The following is a 24,811-nucleotide window of genomic DNA, read 5'->3' on the forward strand; positions in this document are numbered from 1 at the left end:
TCTACTTCTGCTGCTGCTGCTATTCAGTTTAGTCTAAATCATGAAAATCTGAAATCATATTCTTGTTTACTGCTGCCTTCTCCTCCCCCCCCCATTTTTCTAAGCTACTTGAAAACAGTCAGTTACCCAGCCCTGGAGGTGAAACTACTCAGAGAACTTCAAGGTTATGAAATGCAAAAGCTTGGCTTTTATTTGTTTCACAGTCAGCGAAAGCAGTCCACAGGATGAAAACCTCTGTTGTGCAGCTCTGCTAACACATAAAGGAAGCTTTAATTGAGTTTAAAAAGCAAGACTATTTTTACATAATTAGGAAAAACAAAACCCTCCACAACAATGTCGAACAAATAGTGGTGGTTTTCACATAAATACAGTAGAAAGTTTAAAAAAAAAAAAGGCAAAGAAAGCACTCAATGGCCAAAGCAGATTAAAAACATTCAGGGTGTTACTACTATGTTTGATAGAAAAGCAAAACCATTGGTGAGAATTAAGTACTCACTGCAGAGAGGAAGAAACATTTGAAGTTATCAAAGAGAAAAGTCTTGATGTCAAAAAGAAAGAAGAATCTTGGTATAAAGGACAGTTAAAGCTTTTGCTGTGGAATGATCTGAATTTTGAAAAGTCACCCAAAAGAGGTAGAGAACAAACTAGGAAGTTCAAGAGATAATAGCTGTAGAAAAAATAAAAAATAATAGTGATAATAAAAAGGAATAATTGATAGGATCTGAGCCATAGATAGAAATTTTTTAGGGAGCTGAACTTGGAGATCTGAGGTCCTTTGTCTAGAATTGCTTGTTAAGTCATTAGGACTCCCATTTTCCTTTATAAAGGAAACTGGTAGCAGTTAGCTCAGACATTGCAGAAGAGACTAAAATAAAAACTCAGTTTTTCCCTTTGCCTGGGTTGTGCCTGAAAAACAATACATATTTATGTGTGCAGAGTTGTCAACATGTTACACAGCACTTGTAAGTGCTATCCATATTCAGCGATATGGTTGCACAATTATAAAGCACACGTGCTTGCCTCTCTCTCAGAGGTGTACAATGGGAAGCTGTTTGAAATACTGCCACAGCTATTGCACCCAAGTGCATTTTTATGCAGCCCTCTTTGTCAGCAATTTGTCCTTGTGCTCTAATAGTGACAACAATTAGGTGCACCGAGGTGTGCCAGAAGTTATGCACCTCCAGACAAACTGGAGATGGAGTCAGAGCCTGTGGGGCCTGATCCCCACAAAACACCTACAAGGTGACCTTGGCTTCTGTGGGGAGGGCTGGGGGCACTCAGCTCTCTGAGGGCTGCAAAAACATTAGGCACTTGCAATGCCCACAGGCAATCCTGTTGCAGACTTATTACTGGTAATTGCCACCTTACACCCCAAATTCCCCCAGCCACACTGCTTTTGGTCCCCAGGCGTGAACTGCCTCTGCTTGAGCTGCAGGAGCTGCTGGCAGCACAAACTGCTCCAGGGGAGCACAGCCCTCCTCCAGAGGCAGCTGCCAGGGACTCCCATTGCACAAGCAGGAAATTATAAAGACCTGTTTGGGGCAGCTGTTGTGCTTAGACCTGGGTGCAGAACCTGAACTGCCCCAGACAGCTGAGTATGGGTCTGGACATAGTAAAAATCAAAGCACAAACTGCTGTGACAGTCAAACTTATGATAGGGATGATATAAAATGGCTGCCAGCAATTGCAGAGGATTGGACTGGAGCCAGGATACATTAAAATATTTGTAGTAGCCCCAGAAAAAAACCAAACTGACTTCCAGAGGATGGAAAGGGGCCTTTTATTTATGTTTGTGTATGTTGTGGTATACATGTGGGTTCATTTTTAGTGAAATCATGTACTTCCATCATTTCCTTGACGGCTTGATTTTGGGAGGATTTCCTGATAATTTGTGCCAAATGAAATTTCCTTTAGTTATCTCCCTTCTGTATCTTCTGATAACTTGCCCTGTTTTCTAGCTCCAGTCATGGCTGATGAAACTAGATTAAGCTTCCAAAATTACATTGCAGTGAATCAAAGCTAGAGAAAATAGCAAGGAAGAATTAAATATTGTCCCTGTGCTGTGCTTCAGCCCAGCTGAATCCAAATCACTGAAAAAGCAGAGTTCTCAGAAAGCCATTCTTAGGCTGGGCAGGGGAAATGCCATCTTCCCAACAGGTAGTGGTTTTGGTCAGAGTGGAAAGAAGTCTATTTTGAGGCAGACTGTTTTCCTTACATTCCCAAACAGACGGAAGAGGGAAGCTTTGAAAAGCACTGGAAAGTCTCTTGCATGACTGCCAGCCCAGAAATGCTTGGGAGAGGAACCGCACTTGAGCCGTTCTATGGGAAATACAGAAAAATGCCATGGAGGTGAAGAAAAGAGCTCAGACTTCACCTAGTTAATTATAACCAGATTTGGATTGTGTTTATGTCTAGCAAGGAAATTAGTTTTCTTACATTAAACGACTGGGCTGGTTGCTGATTCAGAAAACACGGACATGGCTAAACCTCTCCATCCATATGGTCACACACAATGCCTTGTGGAGACATGCTAATGAGCTCTAGGGGAATTAATTCAATCACCAGAAGCAACATTCCCACCTCAGGACTATTCTCCTCAGAGCAGCCAGCCTTCCTGGCAAAAAAAAGGTCTTTTCCTTCTGCTGTTTGGTGCAGCCCCAGAACATGCCCAAGACATCTCTTTATCACTGCCTTAGGCTGCAGCACAATCCTGAACTTCCTGTGTGGATTGCTGTAGGCAAATAAGTTTTTCTGTCCATGCCCTTACCCAACGAACTTCTAGGCAGACATAGGAGTGATGGGAAGCTGGACTTACCCTGGAAAGCCATGGCATGACTTTGCCTATATACCAGTCTGGTGTGACATCAAACAGATGTATGCACACAATCTGGAGCTTAAGGTTACTGAACTGGTGTTAACAGCCATTGTCAGTGCTATTTTTGGATCCTGTCCATGTGGCTATTATTGGCTTAAGGATTTAGATTAAGCACTTTAAAATACCTTTGGGAAACAGTGGAGAGAGGTTAGCAGAGAAATCAATTGCTGAAGGGGATGTGAAATCTTTACTTCTGGTGGCTCTTAAGAACAGGCTGCATGAATGCCTTTCAGGGCTAATTTAGGTGTAGTGGACTCAATCTAGATGACCTTTTGAGATGCCATAGCAAGCAAGTCATCAGCAAACATTTCTTTGGAAGAGCAGCAGCCGACTTGGGCTAAGCCAACACGCTCAGTCAGGGCCTAAGCAATAAGCTGGTTACATCTGTCAGTCTGAAAACTCCTCACAGGTACATGGAGAGGCTGAGGCATTCCTGCCTGCTCCTGGCAAGCCACCTCCCCTCAGGGCACCAGCATGGGCATGAGGAAATGGCAGTCAGGGGCTCTGAGGAGGATTATCCCAACTTTGCTTCAGATCCCTAGACAGCTTTGTCTGAGCAGGAAAGTTCCTCCACATGTTCTGAAAGGTTTAAAAATGTTTTTTGTCCCTGTGATGAAAGTTAACTGCTGTGCAGTGGTATTGTGTGAGGGATGTCTGAGGTGTCTATGCCTATCTGGGCTGTCTTTGGTCTGCGGTTAAGTTTAGACAGGATGATGCCCAGCAACTATCTGAAGCCTTAAACTCTATTTTCTCTAAATTTTACACTCCTATCAGGAAATAAATCCCTCTGTGATTGGGGGTAGAATTGAAAAGCTGGCAGGTCACTGTCTTCATTGCTGTGTCTGCAGATACAAATTCACTCAGTTGCTGCGTAACTGTGAGTGACACAGAGGGCATCACAGGCCAGAGCCCAGTTCAAAAGTGAAAGAATCACATAACTCATGGTAAGAGTGACAATAGGCACGATCTCACTGCTGATATGCTCGGAGAAGATAGAGGGGACAGAGTGGCAAATACTTGCTTTATCTTGGCTGCAATACTCATAAGGCCTTCCTGTAGCTCCTTTCCTACATAACTGCATTATTCACTTAACACTGACCACTGTTTAGCTAACATCACTCTTTCTGCTTTTTCTAATGAAGGAAAAACATTTTGGCTTCCATTATCTTATGACCAACACAGTTAACAAGCCTGTTCAACTGCAGTAAATCCTCTTTCTGTTTCGTGGGGCATCTCGTACAGCTTTTGGCAGTGACAGCAACAGCAATGGTTCTCCATATGGCCGAGCCTTTCTTGCCACCTGTACTGTAGGAGCACATTTGTCTGACACAGCATCCTGGTGAGCTTTCAGCAAAAATACAGTCACATCACACCGTGTCCAGGTTTGGTTTGGCTCATCAACAACCAGCTGTTTCTAAACAGTTCCTCTTCCTCCAGAGCCAGACTGGACTTCATAAAAGTGCTCTTGATAAAAGCAAATAAAAAATGCTTAATAAAATGTTTAGTGCGTATCTCATGTACTCCTGAATAACTACTAAGTAAGAGGATCTTAGAACCATTCAGTTATAGTTTCCTATTGTCTCATGACAGAAGCTACAGATGATTTATGTGCATTTGTTGTTTTATTGAGTGGATTTGATGTATTTCTAGAAAATAGCAGATAGCAAAGTCTTGATTTGAGATTTCCTGCAATTCCAGTTTATTCACAAGTGGGATTCTGATCCATACTTAGCTCAAGGCTCTTCAACTATGAAATGTTCTTAGATCAGTTGGGCACCTTAGAAATTGTTATTCACTAACTTCTCCTTTTCCAGTCCATTCCACTTCTATCAATGTACTGAGTCAATTTCCACTCCAGTCCACTAACTTCACAAGGGAAATAACACTCATGAACAAGCGCATAGCTTGTTCCAAATTGGGAGCAAAGTGGGACAATAGAATAACACTGCACTTGCATGGGATGGATGGCAGAAGAGAAGCTGACTGTGAAGAGGTAAATTTAGACAGGCACAGTTCTTTTAAATAACATTCAGAAATTAAACTACATTTGTTTTATTGCACTTTTAAAAGAAATTGAGAGAAACATACAGTAGTACGCAAGGAATATGAGGAAACTAGAGTTTCAGGACTGAATGTAGGTCAACAGGCCAAGGAAAATGAAGAAAAGTAGTGTCAGTAGTGATCACTTACATATATAATTTTTTTTTATGACAACACATCCTGGTGGATTACAGCACTTCAAAAGCTTGAAATGCCAAAAAGTTTTAGATATTTCCCATGACCTAGCTTACAGTGGATCTGAAACTAATGTTCCTCATGCCAACGCACCACAATGCAGTTTGGCAGTATGAAACACTACTACAAGTGAAAGCAGCAGTTGGTGAAGTGTAACAGCTGCTCAGATATTCTACTTGAAGATTCATTATTAACTCCTCTACACTAAAGAGATTGCTGAAGTTGGATAGTTTTATTGCTGTATCCCTTGCATCTTTTCAAATCCAGCAAGTCTGGTGGAAAACACATGAGTGTGAAGAGTGCAATATGTCTCTATGAATTTAAAAACCATTCCTCCTCCAGGTTTTCCTTCCCTCAAATTTGTGCTATGTTTTGCCTCATCAAAAAAAGGGGACAGCGATCATTATCCAGTTCTTTCTTGTCAGGCCAGATCTATGTTGATCGTCAATCCAGAATTTTGTGGCAAGAAACTCATGTAAAATCCCTTAGAATTTTTTTCTATGATTCAGACTCAAAACTAAAGAAAAATCAATTTATATGAAGAGAGGAAAGTAAGAGATCTCCTGCAGCACATAGATGGGTTGTGCATTTTTGGAGGAATGTTTGTAGGTATTTGGAGGGGGTTTATGCTTTCTGTATGCTTATTTTAATATTAGCTTTAATATTGGACACCTTTAGGTTTTCCTACGGTGACTTGGTCTCTAAGTTATCTCAGATAGTCTCAGATGCAGGAAGCATCTCAGAAAATTTCCCAGTTGTATATGTTGTAGTGACAAATATGTTATAAACTTCACTGTGTGGGGATGTTAGTCAGGCAGAACTTTTGCATCTCTAAATTCCTCCTCATTTCTGGTACAAATGAAACAGCTCTTCTCCTCAGTTAGCCTCTCAACACTTTTTACTCCCACCAAGCTTTTATTGTCATTCTTCTCTCTTCAACATGATACACATACTTAGCCCAGCTTGGTAGCATTTCTGTTGGATTGAGAAAAGTCTGACAGCATCTTTGGCTTTCCTAATTGAGCCAAAGAAACCCAGCATGCCAGGTACTTCTCAGAGGAGAGGATTTTCTCTGCTTCTAGGATTAGACCACGCCAATCTCAGCAGCCACAAATTGTATCTGCAATTGGTATGTAAAAATCTATCATGAAAAGCTGCATGCTGGAGTAGTTTGTGTCTCCATGTGCCATATGTTTAAGTGAAAGAGTGTGACAATCACAGCAGCACACTGTCCAGAAGTCATAAGCAGTTAACAAAACGCAACATGATTGTTGGCAGGCCTGCTGGTCTGGGTCATGCAGCCAAAGCTGAATTTATAAAACACGGTAAACAGGATGGCAAGACAGGAAAGGCAGTTGGCATGTGAAACCATGCAGCAGCCTGACAGGAATGCTCTGAAACTGCCTCCCAGTTTCCAGGGTTTCATATTACCATTTCTTTCTGCCTGTCTGGCCCAGATGAAGACTTATCTACCTGCCCTTCCACAAGAGCTCTTGAAAAGTAAGTTTAAACACGGGTACACCAAAGTTTTACTCAGGAGCATAATCTCCCACATCTGAGGGTTATCAAGGATGTTGCAGTTAGACTTTTGTGCTAGAAGTACGCTCAATTGTTTCACAGTAGAGAGAAGAAGGGGTTTACAGCCACTTGGAGCCACTTCCCAATTAGGAGTGCTGGGCCACATTTTCATGTGTGGTGCATGGTGGCACAGACATGTAGCTGAACCGTCCCCCATCCTGTCCATACTGTGCTGTCCCTGCAGAAGAGAGGGTCTGTCTTCTTATGCTGGGCAAAAAGTGCATTTGATGGGGCTCTGATCTCTGCCAAAAAAAAAAAAAAAAAAAGGAGTGGATTGGGTGTTTTATGCAGGAAGGAGGGAGTTGTTTGCACTCAGGCAGCAATTATACCCTGAAATCCAGAGGCTGACGGTTGCTGCTCCAGGGCAGCCGACTGCTTCCTGCAGCTGGCTGCTTAATACTGCAGAGGTGATGAAACCTGAAGGGAGCCACTGAATAGGTGGTAATTATGACTGACACAATGACGGCTTGTGCAGACATGTAACCGTGAAACAAAACACCGCAGTTAGCTAACAAGAGATCGGTATAAGTTTTTTCACTGGCACGGTGTCTCCTGTCTGACACTTCTGAAATTGGAGGGAAAAAAAGCATTGTGAGCTTCAGCATTCAGAGACAGAATAGGCCAGACAAGCTGAGAGTGGAAAGCCAACATCTGTCCCTTTCAGGATGATCATAGCAGATTCTGTTTTCATGTTGATTTCTGAAAACCTGTTTTTCTATCTTGCAGTTTTTTCCTTCATAAATGTCTCTTTTGGGTTGTGTCCCTGTGATATGATTGACTACACTACACCTCCATCTCTCGCAAGCACAGAATCATTTGAAGAGTTTCAAATAGCTATAATGGGGCATTTGTGGATCCAATTCCATGTTACCTTATTATTCTCTTTCCTTTTTTTTTTTTTAGGTAGGGGACAGAGAGGCTTTCTTGAGTTATAAAATCATGCTTTTATACAGACAGCTAAGGAAAGGACACTGGGACATCCTGTTCAATCAGCACATCTTTGGAACTTCCTAAAGTGTTAATGCACAAAAAAAAGTCTTTTCCCTGCCCAGTGAGAATATCTGAGATAAATCAGAAATCTTCTAGGTTTCTATAATAACAGTTGTAGCTAGGAAACAGGAGGATAAGGACTCAAATTCCTTACTAAAAGCATAAGCACTGATCTATACTCCTTCTTTCTTTCCCCTTCTTTGAAGCGGAACATGAAAACAGCCTGGCACAAGACCTGCTTTTAATCCCATATGAAACTAGTGTCCAAAGTTCACAGCTGAGACGGGAATTAGGCAGCGGAGGAACCTGTACCAAATGAGAACCCTAAGAGCACGCATGTTAAGGATGGCAGAAGAAATTATTTCTGTCACCCCAGTGTGAAAAAGAGACCAAAAAATCCACTCTGTTGTTGGAAATCTTATGCAGTGGAAGTTTTTTCAGAAGTAGTGTAATTCCACAAAACATATCCATCTCAATGGATCTACACTTTTTTATGAAAAACTTTTTTTTCTGAAATTTTCCAGCTGTTTGCTGATTCTGCCAACAGTGGATTTTCTATCCATGGAAACTCAATGGCATAGTCTTCACTAATATACTCTTCTGGAATTACCCAATTTATAAACCCACTACATCTCCTTTTCATCTTTGGAGGTTTTCTTGTACAGGAAAGTGGAAAGTGCTGCACCCAGCAGTCATGCCATTCCTTGGGAAGAACCTCCTAATCCCCACAACCACTGGTCAGAATACAGGCAAAAACACCCTGGCAAACACTCCAGCAAACGTATAAAAATCATCCATTTTACTCATGGCCTTTGCAGAATGATTTTATCTCTTCCTGTCCCACTTGTGAAATTTTTCTGTGGTGTCTAAACAACTAACTGTACAACTCAAACTCAATGACCAGACTTTTAATCTCTGCTTATAAAGAGGCTGTGATGCAAAGTTAGTATAATGTAGCTTACACAAAAGTGAATGGAAAATACTTCATTTTTATGCAACTACAGATTATTGTTCAACAGATAGTGATTTCATTTATGCAGTTTGTCTCTTGTTCAGGAGACATACACATGTTCCAGATTTGGGACTAATAACTATAGGGACAAACTGAAGAAAAACTGCAATCCAATTTATATTTCTTTAATTATTTCACTGTGTTGAAACAATATGATTCACCCACCTTTGTTTCTGAGGCCAGAGAGTGACCTATGGAAGGCAGCTGCTGTATAAATAAATGTATAGAATTATGTTTGTGTTGCTCCCCGGTGGCATACACCAGCTTTAGTTACCAGCCATTTATTTCTCCTACAGTGCAAAACACTGAGCACTGAGAATTAACTAAAAGCAGGTTTTCGTTTTCTGGATTTTAATAGAGAAAAAAATAGTGAGTGTGCCTTTAGGGCTGCTTTCTAAATTCTACTTTGGATTCAGTTCTTACCTAGATGTTGTTTAAATGCATTAGGCTGTCACTCCATCTACTCTAGCATGCTGTCTTGGGCAGTGGCCAGAGCTTTCCCAGAGGAGCTTCACATGCCTGAAGGAGAAAGGGATGGTAGGAAAATAGCAAGGTGTATGATCAGTACACACTTCAGGAAAGACACACATCTGAAGTTATTTCCTCTTACTCACAGCTCTCCTTACACCACCTGGAGCAAACAATATAATAGTAGGTGCACACAGTGTGGCCCCACAACACACAGATCACTGGAAATGCAATTCCATGAGGGAGATGTTGGGAAATGTCTGCATAATTGTGTTAGAACCATGCAGTAAGCCTGCATATTCGAAAAGGAAGGAAAATCTGCTGTTCTAGACTGTCCTTCACCATGCCTAAGAGAACCAAGGAACAGTGCTATTAGGAGCTTTAGCTCTGTTTTAGAGAATCCAGGTCTGACGTCTACTTTCTGTCATCCAGTGATAGCCACGGCTACAGCATCAGTACTCATCACACATTCCACAGTACAAATAACTAGAGATGTATAGAATAATTGAAGTGTGAAGGGGTCCCCAGAGGCCTGTGCTTGTCTTCTGATCAAAGTAGGGCCAATTTCAAATAGTAGAGGTAACACTGAAATTTAGGAAATCACTTATGTCCTGTCTCATACAGTGAACACGTCACCAGAAATCAACCTTACCATGCTTGGGGAGAGCTAAAAGGGTCAACATGGAACACCTTGAGGACCACAGGTCTACAGTGATAGACTACACAAATTGGACATAAATGTATGAAAAATCTTCATGAGTTTAAATATCACTCACAGTGGCATCTCCAAATGGGAAGGACAGGAAACATGACTGTCACAGAAGTTGTACAGAAAACATTAAAAACAACAAAGGTAGATTTTCCTTCTTCTTTTTTTTTTTTTTTTAATTTTTTAATTACTGTACATTTCAGATGGATCTTGATTGCATTATCAAATCCTTAATTATAATCATCTGGGCTTGAATTTCTTTCCCTCTTTCTTAATAAATATAAAACTAGATTGTTACATAACCCTAAAATTCCAGAGTATGGGGGGGTTTTATGTATAATCTGCAGAGATGAAGTGTCAGAGTTCACAAATTAATCACCAGAAGTTAGTGACATGTGAAACTGGGCAGGGAATCCTAACAGGCCCCCAGGAGGGAGTCTAAGGAGACACTTTGTAGAAATCTGTGCTGACTTTCTATAAAAAGAGTGCAGTGTAGTTAATTTTAACCACATATTATGCCTAATTAACTCATTATGCAAATATGTACATAATGAGCCGCTATCATCCAAGGGCCCAAAAATCCAACAACTGTGTTCTGAAAGGTCACATCCTAAACCTTTAATACAGAGAGTGAGAGAAAAGGAAAAGAGTCAGGAGATTGAATAAAGCTCAAATAAAGGGCTTTACTTCTGGAAAGAACAACAGCAGGAGCTTTTCAAAACATAACCACTTACCTTTTTAAAGAAAATAAATATGTAGTCTGTTCTGACTCTACAGCTGTGCTTGTTCTGTCTCTTTTTCCCACGTCTACTCATCTCCTTTCATCTCTCTCCTCCAGTCCTCTCTTTCAATGTTTTCAGCATGCTTTTTTGTTCCACTTTCTGGGGCAGCTGAAGCCCTGAAGACCTTGAAAGAAGTATGACAGAGAGCTGTAGACCAAAGAGGGAGCAGAGTTGCAGAAAGCAGAGGTGGGCTGCCAGCACATGGGGGTACAACAGGGATGGAAGTGGGGAGGGTAGTTTGGAGTTTCTCCCTGGCAAGAACATACCAAAAAAGCAAGGTCTTACTCGGAGAAAGAAAAAAGAAAAAATCATTCTGACTTCCACTTTATTCATCCCAGCAAGTATTAGAGCATTGAAAAAGTTGATCACAGCAATGCCAGCTCATCAGTCCAGTGAATGCATTGGAAAAACATGTCCAGCAAACAAAAATTATTTCCCTAAATGGGCACACAAGCACATCTTCTACTCAATTTTAATGGGGTGGGTCCTCCTTATTTTTTAACAGACATCGGGCACTGTGACCGCTGCTTTGTTTCCTTGGGGTTAAACTCCCAGCTAAAAACATCCAGCCCTTTCTGCTTGTCATTTCTTCCTCTTGATTTGAGGAATGAGAACCAAGGTGGTCAGCTCAGATGTGTGGCATCCAGAAGTACTTAAGTGGGCACCAAACCCTGCTGCCAGCCTTATTTTGCTGCCTTGGGCACCAGTGAGCAGCCCTTCATGTCCTTTATTCCACAGCCCCCTCCAGCTTTGGCACTGTTCAGTGTTTTCTGTGCAATATTTCCAGTTACCTTACGCATTTTGCCCCAAACCTCTCAAGCATGTAATATATGTTGAGTATCCTACTTACTCTGCAGTCTTACCAGAATAATGGTGATAATGTTTTATCTGTCCAAGGAGGCTTGTGTGGCATCATATACCATCCAAACAAGATTTTGAATTGTATTTCCATTGGAGATGATACCATCACACTTTTGACCTACTTATAGATACAGGCCCAAGTCTTATCTGCCAGATCCATCTGCGATTCCCGCTCCTGTTTCTCTGTATATTTATGTTCATGTGCTCCCTCTGCATTCCTCAGAGCACAATAAATCCTGCCTGCGAACCCCTTCGTCACCTCTGCCTCAAAACGGATTGCTTCAAGGTCAAGAAGCTCCCTTGTAATGTACAGTTTAACCTGATTTGTAGAGGCAAAGCTTTAAAATTTTTAAAATAAGGCTAAGGCAAAGTAAAGCTTGCAAATGAAACTCTGACGGTAAGCTGGAATGTTTCCCTCTCCAAAGAGTTCGAGCAGAGGGCACTGTGCCATCTGAAGCCATAGGAGCTGGAATTATGTTATTTATTACACAGAAGATGTGCATCAAGTAGAAAAGAAAACAAATGCTGTAAACAGAAAGTGATCAAACTCCCATACACAATCAGGAGAAAGACTGCAGGAAAAAATTCTCTCCCACTTTGTCTGGAAATTCACACCAGTGAACACCAGCAATAGACAATTATCAAAACTTTCTCTGAGAAAACTAAAAGGACAAATTTGAAGTGGAAACCTTAAAATTATCAATAAAAGACAAATGCGATCACATAGGTAGTGTATGCACATTTATCTTCTGTACTTCACTGCCAAGGGTGCATGCTTTATGCTTAAAATAACAGTGTGGTAAACATGTGAAGTGTGGTAGCCCTTATGGTAAAGAACTAATATGTAATCCTACAACATTGGTCAGTAGGATTTCAATAGATTTTAAAAATAGTGTATTATTAAAATTGTTACAAAATCCAAACAGTCAAAAAGTCAAAACCCTTTGGTCTGACCTCCTAAAGCCTTGGGAACCTAAAGCCTTGGGAATAGCTTAAAAATATGACTCTTTTTTTTGTTGGTTTTTTTTTTTTTTTTTTTTTGTTTGTTTGTTTGGGTTTTTTTTCTTTTTTGGTTTTGTAGGTTTTTTTGTATTCTGCTTACTCTCCTTTTGAACCCTAAAAGAGTCTAATTTTCAGCTTTCTTCTGTATGATGAAAACCTTTGGTTTTTTAATAGAAGCTGCAATTTTCATGTACTCACCTGACTCCAGGAGCCAATTTTTAATAAACAAATAAATTGCCAAAGATCATGAGAAAGGTCATAAACACACATCAGGAATAAGCTAAAAAGACTTCTTGAAAAGGTTTATATTCCAGCAAGTTCCACTTAGCACTGGCTAAATGGATTTAAAACTGTCAGTCAACTAAAAATCTTGTAACAGATGCCCATACTGTATATATATATATTTTTAATTTTCTTTTAATGAATAGTTCCAATGATAAATAACAGATTACACTATTTATAGAAATCTGCTATTACAAGAATATCAGATTGTGCTATTACACCCCCACATGCATACCAGTTTTCTATATGGAAATTTGATAATGACAAGAATTGTTGCTTTTAGAGATTTGGGAATAACAAAAAGACATGGGCTTTTTGTGTTTTTGTTGCCAAAAAGCAAACAAACAAAAACCCCCTACCTATCGATTTAATTTTTCTTTTTAATTAATATGGAACATAAGGGCATTTCTTTAACAAGAAGCAGAATTTAAAGTCTAAGGAGAGTCCATGGGAAATAAAAATTAAAAAAAAGAAAAACACATGTGAAGATTGTACTAAACTCTATTTTCTTTGCTGCTTTTTGTTTCTTCCTTGCAAACAAAAAGCATTTGAAACTTTGCAGAAGTAAGAAAGAGACAAATCAAATATCCTGGTAATTTTCAAATGTTAAGGTTTGGTACCCTTCCTCACACATTTCACAGAATGTAGCATGGTATTTACCAATATGATAAAAAGCACCTAAAACTAACATAGCACTGTGTTAGGAAAACTGCCCAGAAGAGCTACTATCGAAATATCATGTAAAATTCATGTGGTAAGAAAAATTCCATTCAGACTGAGTCACAGAGCCTCATGCTGTATTTGTAAAATTCTCAAACATGATATGAGAGCATTATTGCCTTCAGGCTTGTTATTTCATCCCCTGGACACACAGAGAAGCATATCATCCTTTCATAGGATTGATCAGCAAATATCCTCCAGAGCAGTTAGATAAGAAGGCATTCCCTTCTGCTAGCTGTAGGTTTTTGCTGTGTTGCATTTATTACTGTGGTGTGAAAATCTCCCACTGAGTGCAATACCTTTAAACACTTCTCTGGGTTTTTTTGTTGTTGAGAGGCATTTTGCCAAGTGGTGTGTTGTGTTATTTACCTTGGAAAAGAATTGTTGCAGCATAATTTATTTTGGTCTGGGCAGAAATTAGCTATGGAAGAAGTTCTGAGACCTGTTTTCTCATTACCAGCAGGTCTTCCATCTGCTTAATTAGAAGTGCAAATATTTGGAAATTTGAAATCCTGCAGCAATGTCTCAGATAGCATTTCTTTGTTGCAAGATCTGAAAAGTGATCACTGATAATTGTTGATTGTGCTCTGTGTGACTGTAATTACATGGCATTGATCTGATGTTCAGACACCACAGTGATAAGCTTAATACAAGAACCTAAATAGACTAGATACAATTAGACCAATAATCACCGAGAAGAGGTAGTTTAAAAGGGCAGAGGGAAATCACAAACAAATGTGAATGACTGAAAGGAAAAAAAAAAACCAACAAAACAAAAACCTGCTGAATATTTTATCCAGCAAAGTCTGTTCAGTCATTTAAGCTGCTGATCAAATACCACTTACCTCTTTTTGTGATGAAAAAAAAAAAAAAAAAAAAAAAAAAAAAAAAAAAAAAAAAATAAAGAGACTGCAGCAAACCTTCTCTGAACTAGGCAAGCATCAGGCTGTCTGCAGGCATGGGCAGCTGGCCAGGCACCTCAAGGATTGTCCCTAAATACCAAGGGACTATCAGATCTGCCGGGTAGGGAGGTGAGAAAGCAAGAAACAAATGTGAGAAGGGAGAATTCATTTCCACAAGAATGTCTGCTTGGCACTGTATAAAGTACTTTCACATTAGCATTTAGCACACCAGCCACACAGCTGTAAAAGGGTAGAAACCTGAGAAGGAAATGAGATAAAAGGGGAATATTGCTTCTTAAGTGGGCTGTGAACTTTCTTGCTCTAATTGATCTCTTACCATCCCACGCAAAGAAAAGCAAGTGGCACGTTCTGCAGATGGATCATTACTGGCTCATACACAGGAAAACCTTTCTACCCCTCCCCACAACTGCTGAAAATCAGGTTCACTCACAGGCCAGCACAGGCATACCTACTCTTGTTTTTAGGGAAAGGGGACACCAGTGCTGATGGCATGGTGACAAAATAGCCACCTGGCATGTGGGCTAGCCACATGGCTAATGCCTCCGCATCTTCCTCTCATATTGTGCCATAAGGGAAGCAACAACTTTAGCTCAGCTGATGAGGAAGAAAAGCTTTTTTATTCAAATGCTTTCTCCAGAATCATCAGATCAGTGTGTTCAAACCTCTCAAACCTAATGCAAACCAGTATGTGGCCCTCGAGAGTCTCAGAAACCTCCCCAGTTATTAACAGTAAGAGGAAAGGAATGGATGAAAGAGACCAGAGGTGAACAGGAATGATGTGGCTGTGGCTGCAAAGGCTGAGAGAAGGACTTTCAGAAGGCATAGGCTAGGGAAAGGGAGGTTACACTTCTGTCAGAAGAGATGAAATGGCTGGGAAAATTAATAACCTTTCAGGCAGGAGGCTCTTGCATCACTCTTGAGAAATGTTGAAGGAGTATTTTATCCCTGCATTGGCAAAGCATTACAAAACAAAATGGTCAGGAATTTGGAGTTGGTGCCAGAAAAGCTGATTTAGCTCCCTTCTGAGAAGCTGTCCCACTAGAGAAGGATCCAACCTTCATGGAGCTATGTGGAGGCAGATGGAGGCCAGGGAAGGCAGCATCACTCCAGTCAGCTCACAAAAGCATGCTCTGTGGAGCTTTTTTGTCAAATCGAAAGCATACCCACTTTCTACAATTTAAATCATAAACAACTTAAAAGAATTGTTCAGTAAATAATTTCACATAACAAGTGAATCTGAGAAAACAGCAATCTGTTTTAGAGTAATTTGTGAAGAGTTAAGAGGAAAATTTTGTTGAATAAATTATCCATTATAAATTATTCTCCCACCTGCGATTCCAACCATCCTGCTTCAGTTTCTGCTGTTACTTTCTCCCAGTTCTAAAGCACAGGGAATATTCAACTTTCATGTGCTCAACAGTAGGCAGAATACAAAACTGTATAAATAATACAAACTCAGCTCGTATTTTGTTCAGTTCTCAGTGCCTTTTTACTCTCCATTCCAACGTTTTTTCTATTATTTTTTTTTTTCTTTTGGCAGGTTTCAATTCACGACCTCTGTCTCAGCACATATGTTATAAAGCAAGGAAAAGAGTATAATGAAGAGTAAGAATTAATAGATCCTAACACTGACAACATGCAGCACTTTTCATTTGTAGATTTTCAGTGATTTGCAAAGGCAGATGCATTTTATTATGCCCAGCTTCACAGATGGAGAATCTAAGGCACTGCACATATGTATGTAACAAAATCTTCCACTCACTTCAAATCCACCTCATTTTTGCCCAGGGAGGTTAATGGTGTGAGAAAGGTGACAGCTCTGCCGTTGTGCAGAGCTCAGGGCAGAGGCAGCCGGGGTAGCTCTGAACAGGCAGCACCAGAGCCATGTCAACCTGCTGCTGCACCTGTGCTTGTTAGAAGCACCACTAATTAGCTTGACACAGCAACATGCTGCCATGCCTATATTGCTTCCAGGACCCAATTAGTATCTCTGCGAGGCACAGCACTAGACGATGTAGACACACAGCCTGTTCAGAGCTGCTCTGATACCGCCAGCCAGGATCAGCATTCATGGCCAGACATGCCCAAGGTAGGCCATCACTAAGGCCATGTAGATCCTGAGCCTCCCAACATATGCTCTTGAGTTCAGCTCACTGGATTATGAAGTTTTCTCCACCTCAAAGGCAGGATACAGCACACAGAAAAGTACTCCTTTATTTTTTTTTTAAACTCGAACAATAATCATAATCTCTGCAAATATACCCCACAAGGCAATGTGTTTGCTGTGGATGGGTTTACACACTTCACTTCAGTCACTTAATTTATCCCAAGTGTACCTTAGTAATCTGCAGTGAGCTGATATGGAAATATGTCAGCTGAACCCAGCAAGCATAAAATCCCCTTTTCCTGCCACCTTTTCATTGTGCAGTGAAAAAACAGGCTTCTATGGCTGTTTGGGAAAAGGATTCTGCAAGATGTACCTGGGTGAATCATACTCTCTAATAATAAACATTACATCAGCATTACCTGAAGAGCCAAGTTTGGGATGAGGCCATGGATGTTCACCGATTATGAACCCGAGATGCTCCTGGGATTTTATCAATAGGATTTGCCTACCCTCACTTTTTGTTTTTTTGTGTGGTGTCCCTGGAACAAATACTCTCATGACCAGAATTGATCCCAGCCTGAGAGGTGGCTGGGGACTGTGTTGCACTCCAAATGGCAGTAGGAATATCAGCTTCATTGTCCTCTATGATCTGCTTTCCCCTTCAGCTAGGAAATTCCATGGAGGAGAGGCCCTGTGTTACCCATGTGATGGAGGTCTCATGCAAAATCAGCTCTTGGGCTGCTCAGGAACTGTGGTTTTCACTTTCCTCTCTTCATTACCTCTCCATTTAGACTTCCAGAGCGAGCTGGTATTCTGGGTGGCTGTTGTCTAAGGAACTATATATGAAACATTTAAATAAAAATCTCAGAATCATAGAATGGCTTGGGTTGGAGGAGACATTAAAGATCATTTTGTTTCAGATGTGGGCAAGAACAGCTAATAGTGCTCCATCCAACTTGGACATGAATACTTCCAGAGATGGGGCATTCACAGCTTCTCCAGGCAACTTGTGCCAGTGCCTCGCCACCCTCACAGTAAAGAACTTCTTCCTAATATCTAATCAGATATGTTTTCTTCTCTTTAAATTGTCTTTATGGGGGGGAAATAAACCCAAAAAACAAAACAACCAGGACTTAAAAGAAACCCCAGTACTTATTCAGTGTTCTAGTCTTGCCAATGTTCATATGCAAATCAGTGAAATCAGTGGGGGAATGCACACCTGGAAATAAGCACGTCTGCAACACCGGCCAGATCAGACCACTCCAGGACTGAGAGTCCCTCTCCATTTTCTCACAAGTGTGGAATCTTGTAAGTCATTTCTGATAGAGAAAATAATTTTTCAATAATTAGATTGAAAATGCACTTCTCTATCATTTTCAGCCTAAAAATTACAAGTGAACTCACACTAACATTGTGTTGTCAATTTGGCTTCTTAACATGTGTTTTTACTATTTACAAAAGCCTTTTCTCTTCACCTTTTAGAAATCTTCTCTTGATTCCATTTCCTTTTCTAATTACAATCCCATTTCCTTAGTAAGTCCTTGAAAAAGCTTCCCCCATGCCGCTAATCATCTCTCCAGTTATAATCTTCAAAATTATGTTCCGTTCACTTTTCAATTTGGCAGTGTCCAAAGACAGATCTCCATGTGGTTAACAACCTTTTATTTGCTGCCAGTTACAACTGAGGTTTTTGCTTCTTCTCTTTTGGGGCTTCACTGATGTACTTGATGCTGTCTAAAACATCCTTCTTCAGCACACTTTTGTTAGGCAGGTGCTTGCTTTATTGCAGACTCCTGGGTTTTCATTTTTTGCTGGGTGCAAATTTATCCTGTATAGAATCCTGTAATCCAGCCTTTTCTCTTTATTTCTTTCATATTTCTTCAAGTCAGAAAGAGTTTGTTAATGCAGTACAAGAAAATCCTTTTCAAGACTAAAATTTCTGCTGAAAATTAGGTAGCAACACTAAAATTAACTAAACTGCTCTGACTTAATCTGCATAGTTCTCTGGTCCCATTAATATCATATGGAGGCACTCAGCTTCCTGATGCATTTAAAAGTAGATTTCCTGTGTAGTCACCCCGAGGATGTCACGGGATTGGTGCCAGGGCTATCTCCTGAGCAGTTCTTGTTGCTGGATCACTTTCTTCAAGCCCACGAATAGAACCAGAAGCCTCTGGCAGATCTCTACATCCCCCATGGTAGCAGGGTACCTACTAGGTAGGTGTGACACAAAACACATTGTGACCATTGAGTCCAACAGAACTTGCCTTTAGCTTTAGAGAGAAATGTTGGGCCACGATTGAAATAGGAAAGGGCAGAGCTTTTGGCAAATATCTAGCAACAGAATTTCTCCCCTTCTCCCACCTCACCAATTTGTAATTTTAAGTAGCATTTCTTTGCCCAGACAGTTTTTAAGCACCTTATGTCAGTTTCAGAGGTATAGGGGGAAAAAAAAAAGAACGATGGTCAGAAAATTAACTGTTTCTTTTCTCCAGCCACTTAAAATTCCAAGATTACTTTTCTCACTTATTTCCCCCAGGAAGACAGACATTGCTATGCCAGCTTCCTGGGAGTCACAGAATACAGAGCAGGTTGCAGACACTCCCTGAATGCCTCAGCCCACATCTGCGGGGCAGTTCAACTCCTTGGCTGCTGGCCATGAAGTCAGAGCTCTGTCCAGTTCCCTCCTGTCACAGGTGGACTAGCCTGCTCGGGTCCAGGGCAGGATAGATGTGCCTGCTGTTGTCATGTAACACTCATCTTACACCGTGTCTAAAGCCCCGTCGGCAATATGCAGATGATCTTGTCCCAGGGGACAAAAGGCACTATCAAACATTTGCTATTTCATATGTATAAATACATTTGACAACTTTAGAACTATGTGAGCAAGTAAGTGTCTGAAGTAGAGGGCAAATTCATAGCAATTTTCTCTCCTTGAGTATCTTCCCCTGGGAGGGAACTTTTTGAGAGGCTGTGTTCATTTTCCTGTGACTACAGAGAACAATAGAAACCAGAATGATCTTTACAGAGCCCCCGCCTCCTTCGTGGTGTTAGTTAGCATGCAGAGAGCTGCTCTGTGGACAGGAGAAAGACATACATAAAGAGTCCAAGGAATGCTCCTGCTTTGCTCTTCCAAAATTACTGTTTAGAGCAAGGTACAGCACAGTAGGCATGAAGATGCCAAATACTGCCCTTTCATCTATCTTTTAGCAGCAAGGACACATATGTGCCTCTGCTCCCCTCCATCACTGGATTATGGTTTCTAAAATTTTCAAGTGAGGGCTGGAATATCTCTATCTTGATCTGTAGAAAAAAGTTGCAAAGTCTGTTGGTCACATTCAGAAGAAAAGGGAATGGAGGTATGTGATGCCACCTCTTTGTTTTGTGGTACCTTTGTGTTTTAATTGGATACACAAATGAAGAGACAAGGAACTATTTTATGGCTATACTATTTGTCACAGTGAGAGTTGTTTTTCGGAGATCCCAGCACTGGAGAAAGAAACAGTTATTTCTTTGGTGTGAAGAATAGATGTGTTCACTTCCTTTTCTTGGAAACTATCCCACTGTGATGAGGGGGTCCACTTTGGTCAAAGCAGCATGACTACAAGTACTGACGGTTAATCTAGCATCTCATGTAGGTTAAATTATTTTTAAAGGATAGGATGTCATTAAAATACATGAATAAACTTAAAACTATGGCAGAAAGAAATTAAAATTAACTCATTCTTTGCAAAACAACAGCCTTGAAATTTGCCCACCATTATTTGTAGGCGCTATCAGGAAATACCATACTGGTGTCCTACTTCCATTTAATTATGCAAACCAGAAGAGCAATACAGGTAAAACAAAATAAATAGGTACACAGACAGATATCTATATATATGTATATGCACACACACACTAAATTACTCATACACAAAGATCTGTGCACAACAGACTAGGATTTTTGTTGAGTTACTGAATGCTTCCCAGCACTGCTATGTCATCTTCATATGAAAGGTTTGCTTAGCTCCAACAAGCACCACTTAATAAGTTCACTTATTTTTTCTTTGTCTGGTTAGAAATTACAAATTGCACCCCAAGATGCAAATTTTAAAAAAACCAGCGCAATACCTATATCAAAAACTGTGGCTACTCTTATTTGTCATAATTTAAAGAAAAAAACAATGCTACTAAAAAATTATTCTTCTGTTTGTTTGCCATGATATAGAGTGCTTTTCTATATTATCATTCAGGAATGTGTCAGGAAAGTGCCTTCTTTGTCTTCCTACATCTCTGTAAATCAGAAGCAATGCCAGTCAAACTGGGAGGTTAAAACCTGCCTGACAAAAGAGCAAAATCCATTGATTTGAAGGCAAAACAACAATGACTACAGATGTTCCATAGCTAAAAGAGACAGTCAGAGACACTGGGAAAATTCTGTGCTCTTTTCCACCCACAAAATGCAGACACTTTCCTTTCTGGGTTTATTTTCCCCCACTATTTTACCTAAGCTGTCACTTCTGTTAAACTGTTCATTGTGAAAGTTAAGCTGTCTCTAGAGATGCATCCAGACTGCTGCCTTCTACAAGTTTCCCAAAGATAAAAGGAAAGCTATGGGTACAGATTACTAATGCCTTCCAACCTCACAACAGTTGCTCCAAAACACAAAGGGCCACCTGACTTGCTTTTAGTCACGTCCTTGCCACTTCTCAAGGACCTGGAGTTTAACTTTGCTGGATTAAGCCCAGCACAGATGGGCAGTAAAATCCCCACAATTTCCCTCAAAATTTCCCCCAAAATTACCCTTTCTTGAAATATGTTTTAGGCTCTTTGTTCTACCCACCCTCTTTTCTCAGTGCATGGAGTCAGTTTATGCAAATCTGCTCACTCCAGATTTCCTGATCACATATCAGCTGAAGTGCAGGAAAGCTTCTTCATCTTCTACCACCAAGAAGATCACTGTGGTTTTGATAACCTCTGCCCAATGTAAACCCAAAAACCATATAATTAAAGTTAGGTTTTTATTATATTTTAATTATTTTATTTTTTATTATATTATAATTATTTCTAGTTTTTTGTTATGTCTTAATTATATTTATTTTAATTAGTAATCTCATTGCAAATTAACAGTCATAATTATAGCAGTACACACATAGCCATTCAGTCAGAACTTATATTGGTCTTTTCCCAGACTATTAAAATGGGTCTGTGTCTGCATCTTTCATTTTCTTTCTCTAGTTTATAAGCAGGTAAAAACCTCCATTCTTAATCAAAGAATGTCACACTCCAAACTCATCAAGGATAAGTTGCTTTCATTTTTTTCTCATTTCCATAGGAATAAAAAAAAAACAAAAACAAAAAAACAAAAACAAAAAAAACCCCACCAAACTACTTAAAGTACAAAACATACATCCACAGGTATAAATCAGTATCTGAGCTGGTGCCCTTTAGCTGATGATTCTTTGAGACATTACAAGGTTCTTTACTCCCTGTGTTTCTGTTGTGTCCAATCCAATGATGGTGTCTGGCTCATGGGCACCTTGTTATTGCTTTTAAGATTTGGTGTCCGTCTCTTCCCACTAAGGGAATAAAGAGAAGTGCCTGCCTCTTCTTTGTCCAACAGGTAAGTACTTGCTCATCAGAGAGAAGAGCAAATCCTCAAAAAAGCAGTCTTTTGTGATATTACATATATTACCTTAAAATGCAGGCCAGCCAACTGGGTTTGCCAAGATTTTGTTCCTGCCATTCATTAATACAGTACATCCTCTGTTATGTATTTTTTCATAGTTAGACATCCCTCTAGTTAGACATCCCTCACTTTACCATCATTGACTACACCACTGGAGAGTCTTAAAGTCTTAATCTATGTCTGCTGCTGAACATGTTTCAGTATCCACAGTACTGCTCTGGAATGAAATAATTCTTAAATGGGATATGAGTGGGACTTAGCAGATTGTGTGAAAGGTCTTCCCTCACTACCATCAGGCTGTGGATAACCTGAATGAGAAGTAACGTGTTTAAAACTCTGTTAGAAAATATTTAAATTCCTAATAATTGAATTGTGGCTCATTATCTGACATAGCCATGGGATGTGTGCTGTGGCAGACAAATACCAGCTTTGTAAATGAGATCACACTTTCAACAGATGACTTCTGCAGCAATGTTATTTCTGGATACCAGGAATAATGATCTGAAAAGAATGTGAATTTTTTTTTACAGCAGACATAAATAAATTTATTTCAGCTGTGGAGCATGAATCTTAAGTTTCAAGAATTACCATAATTGCTGGTTCTTTTTAATTTACCAATATTTCTGCAATTAACTGTTTACCTTTTCATTCTTTGACTATTTCACCAACACTGACCATAGTTAATATTTATAAATGTAAGATAAAACATTTTGCATTTTCTGCATACACCGTTATTATGCATGCATTCTGTTTATCAGCAGTGGACTAATGCTCAGAAAATATACTCCATATTATATAAAATCATCTTTCTAAATTATTTAAGGACCAGTAAGTGTTGTCCAGTTAGTGAGACTGACAGCTTGTATTACCTTCTGCAACGTTTGATCTAGTATTTTGGCTTTCTGCAGTGACAGGTCTCGACAATGACTTCCTGTTTGAAAAGAAAAAAATTCCAAACAATTTTTGCATGCACATAAGACTGTTTTTCTGCACAAGTTCAGTTCTGTTGAAAGCTCTGGACAGAATGCCTGCTCTGTGTATGACTGCTCTATATATTTGAGTTGTAAATCGTATCATATTTGCAATCTAGGAGATCTGCCTGCAAAGCCCTTTTCAGCAATTGTCACTAATGCCTTGTTGTCAGTTCCTGCTAGCACTGGTACTCCATATTAAAAAAAAATGGAGGTTTTTTTGCATGCATAGACTACAAGACAGAGCCCCCGATCCTTTTTGTGCATGCTGACATGCTGTTCCAGTTAGGTATCCAGAAGCATATGCCATGGGTCTCCAGTGATCACCATTCCTTGTTAAAAGTGTTGCCCCAAGGCCTTGCTTAGAAGCATCAACCGCCAGCTTTGTTTGGTGCTTATTATCATACACTCTGAGGACAGGTTCCTTCTTTATCAACTGTTTGAGATTCAGCAAGTCCCTGTTGTGATTACCAGTCCATGCCCATTATGCATTTTTTCACACTAAAGACCTTCAGACAGCAGTTTAAATGGTTTAAAGCTGTTTGAATATAAAATTCCCCCAAAAAATTGCTTTTTATTTAAGTTTCTGTATGGTTTTTTTATGTATGTATACAGATATATTAGTAATCAGACCTATTTGCATCCTCTTCCAAGTTTTTTTTTATTTTTTCCCCTGCTACATTTTCCTAGATTGGTTATTTCTTTAACCTTGAACTCATATTTTTGTCTTCTGCATTTCAAACTCCTAATTTGAATCCATTCCAGGAGCTTACTAGAGCCTCTGATTGCAACATTTTTCTATTATTTTTCTCCTCCATGGTTTCATGTCATTTATTATGTATTTGTGGGAAATATTAGTGTTTTTAAAAATCATTTTCCAAATAATGTGGTAAACTGAGGCCTTCTAAATGGTGCATTAAAATTGCACAGACATTAGGGGTTTTTGGGGGGTTTTTTGGGGTTTTTTTTTGGACCCTGTCAGAAAACAGCTGAAACATCCAGTTGTCCCCAGAAATCATTTCCCTGCTAGGGATTTGTTTCCCCATTTTACATGCATTTTAGTTCAGACTACCAGCCACAGGGAAGTACTCATTTTTCTTTTGCATAATTATTGTGGAATAAACGAATTTTGGAAGCTCTGTTAGTTTTCATCTAACTTGGCCGGAATAACATTTCCAAGTTTTCATTTCAGCTCCAGAGAGAGATTTCTAGGAACATCTATGACAGGACAACTGATTCACTTTATGTTTTTGTTTGCTTTCTTTGGAAACGTTTAAAACATCTGGAAAACAATCTGCCTCCTTATGAGCTGCTGTCCTTCCAAGGAATGTACTCCCTGAACCATGAGTAGGTCAGAGATGTGTGCAGCACGAGAGCTGGTGCTCCACTTGTGACAGCAGTTATACAGTGAGTCTGCTAAAGCTGCTGCTTACAAGGAGCTCATAGTGAAAAAGCACAATTTTCTCTTCCATGGAATAGAAGTTATGTGTGTGTACTTAACGACCATTTCTGTTTCCTTTCACATCATTTTCAATTATTTGTATTATTTCTCCAAAACTCACCATTAGAATTCTGTGGAGTATTTTTCCTGGTTTTAGTTTTCTCCACATGTTACTAATCTCTCA

General features: G+C 39.8%; 1 long non-coding RNA gene across 16 annotated transcripts in view; it reads right to left on the reverse strand.

The window, feature by feature from the left end:
* LOC135296710 (uncharacterized) overlaps positions 1-24,811 on the reverse strand; it is a 73,596-nt gene that overhangs the window by 19,445 nt on the left and 29,340 nt on the right. For 14 of the 16 annotated variants that reach the window (XR_010358714.1, XR_010358718.1, XR_010358713.1 and 11 more), the window contains 4 exons: positions 23,085-23,146; positions 21,370-21,503; positions 10,602-10,773; positions 9,114-9,209 (listed from right to left, as the gene is read on the reverse strand). This is a non-coding gene — a long non-coding RNA (uncharacterized LOC135296710). Of the gene's footprint in view, positions 1-341; positions 4,340-9,113; positions 9,210-10,601; positions 10,774-21,369; positions 21,504-23,084; positions 23,147-24,811 lie in introns of those variants that run through there. The other 2 variants (XR_010358726.1, XR_010358727.1) reach the window with 2 other exon arrangements.

Source organism: Passer domesticus, chromosome 3 (genome assembly GCF_036417665.1).
Source record: "Passer domesticus isolate bPasDom1 chromosome 3, bPasDom1.hap1, whole genome shotgun sequence".
In the NCBI taxonomy this organism is placed as follows: Eukaryota; Metazoa; Chordata; class Aves; order Passeriformes; family Passeridae; genus Passer; species Passer domesticus.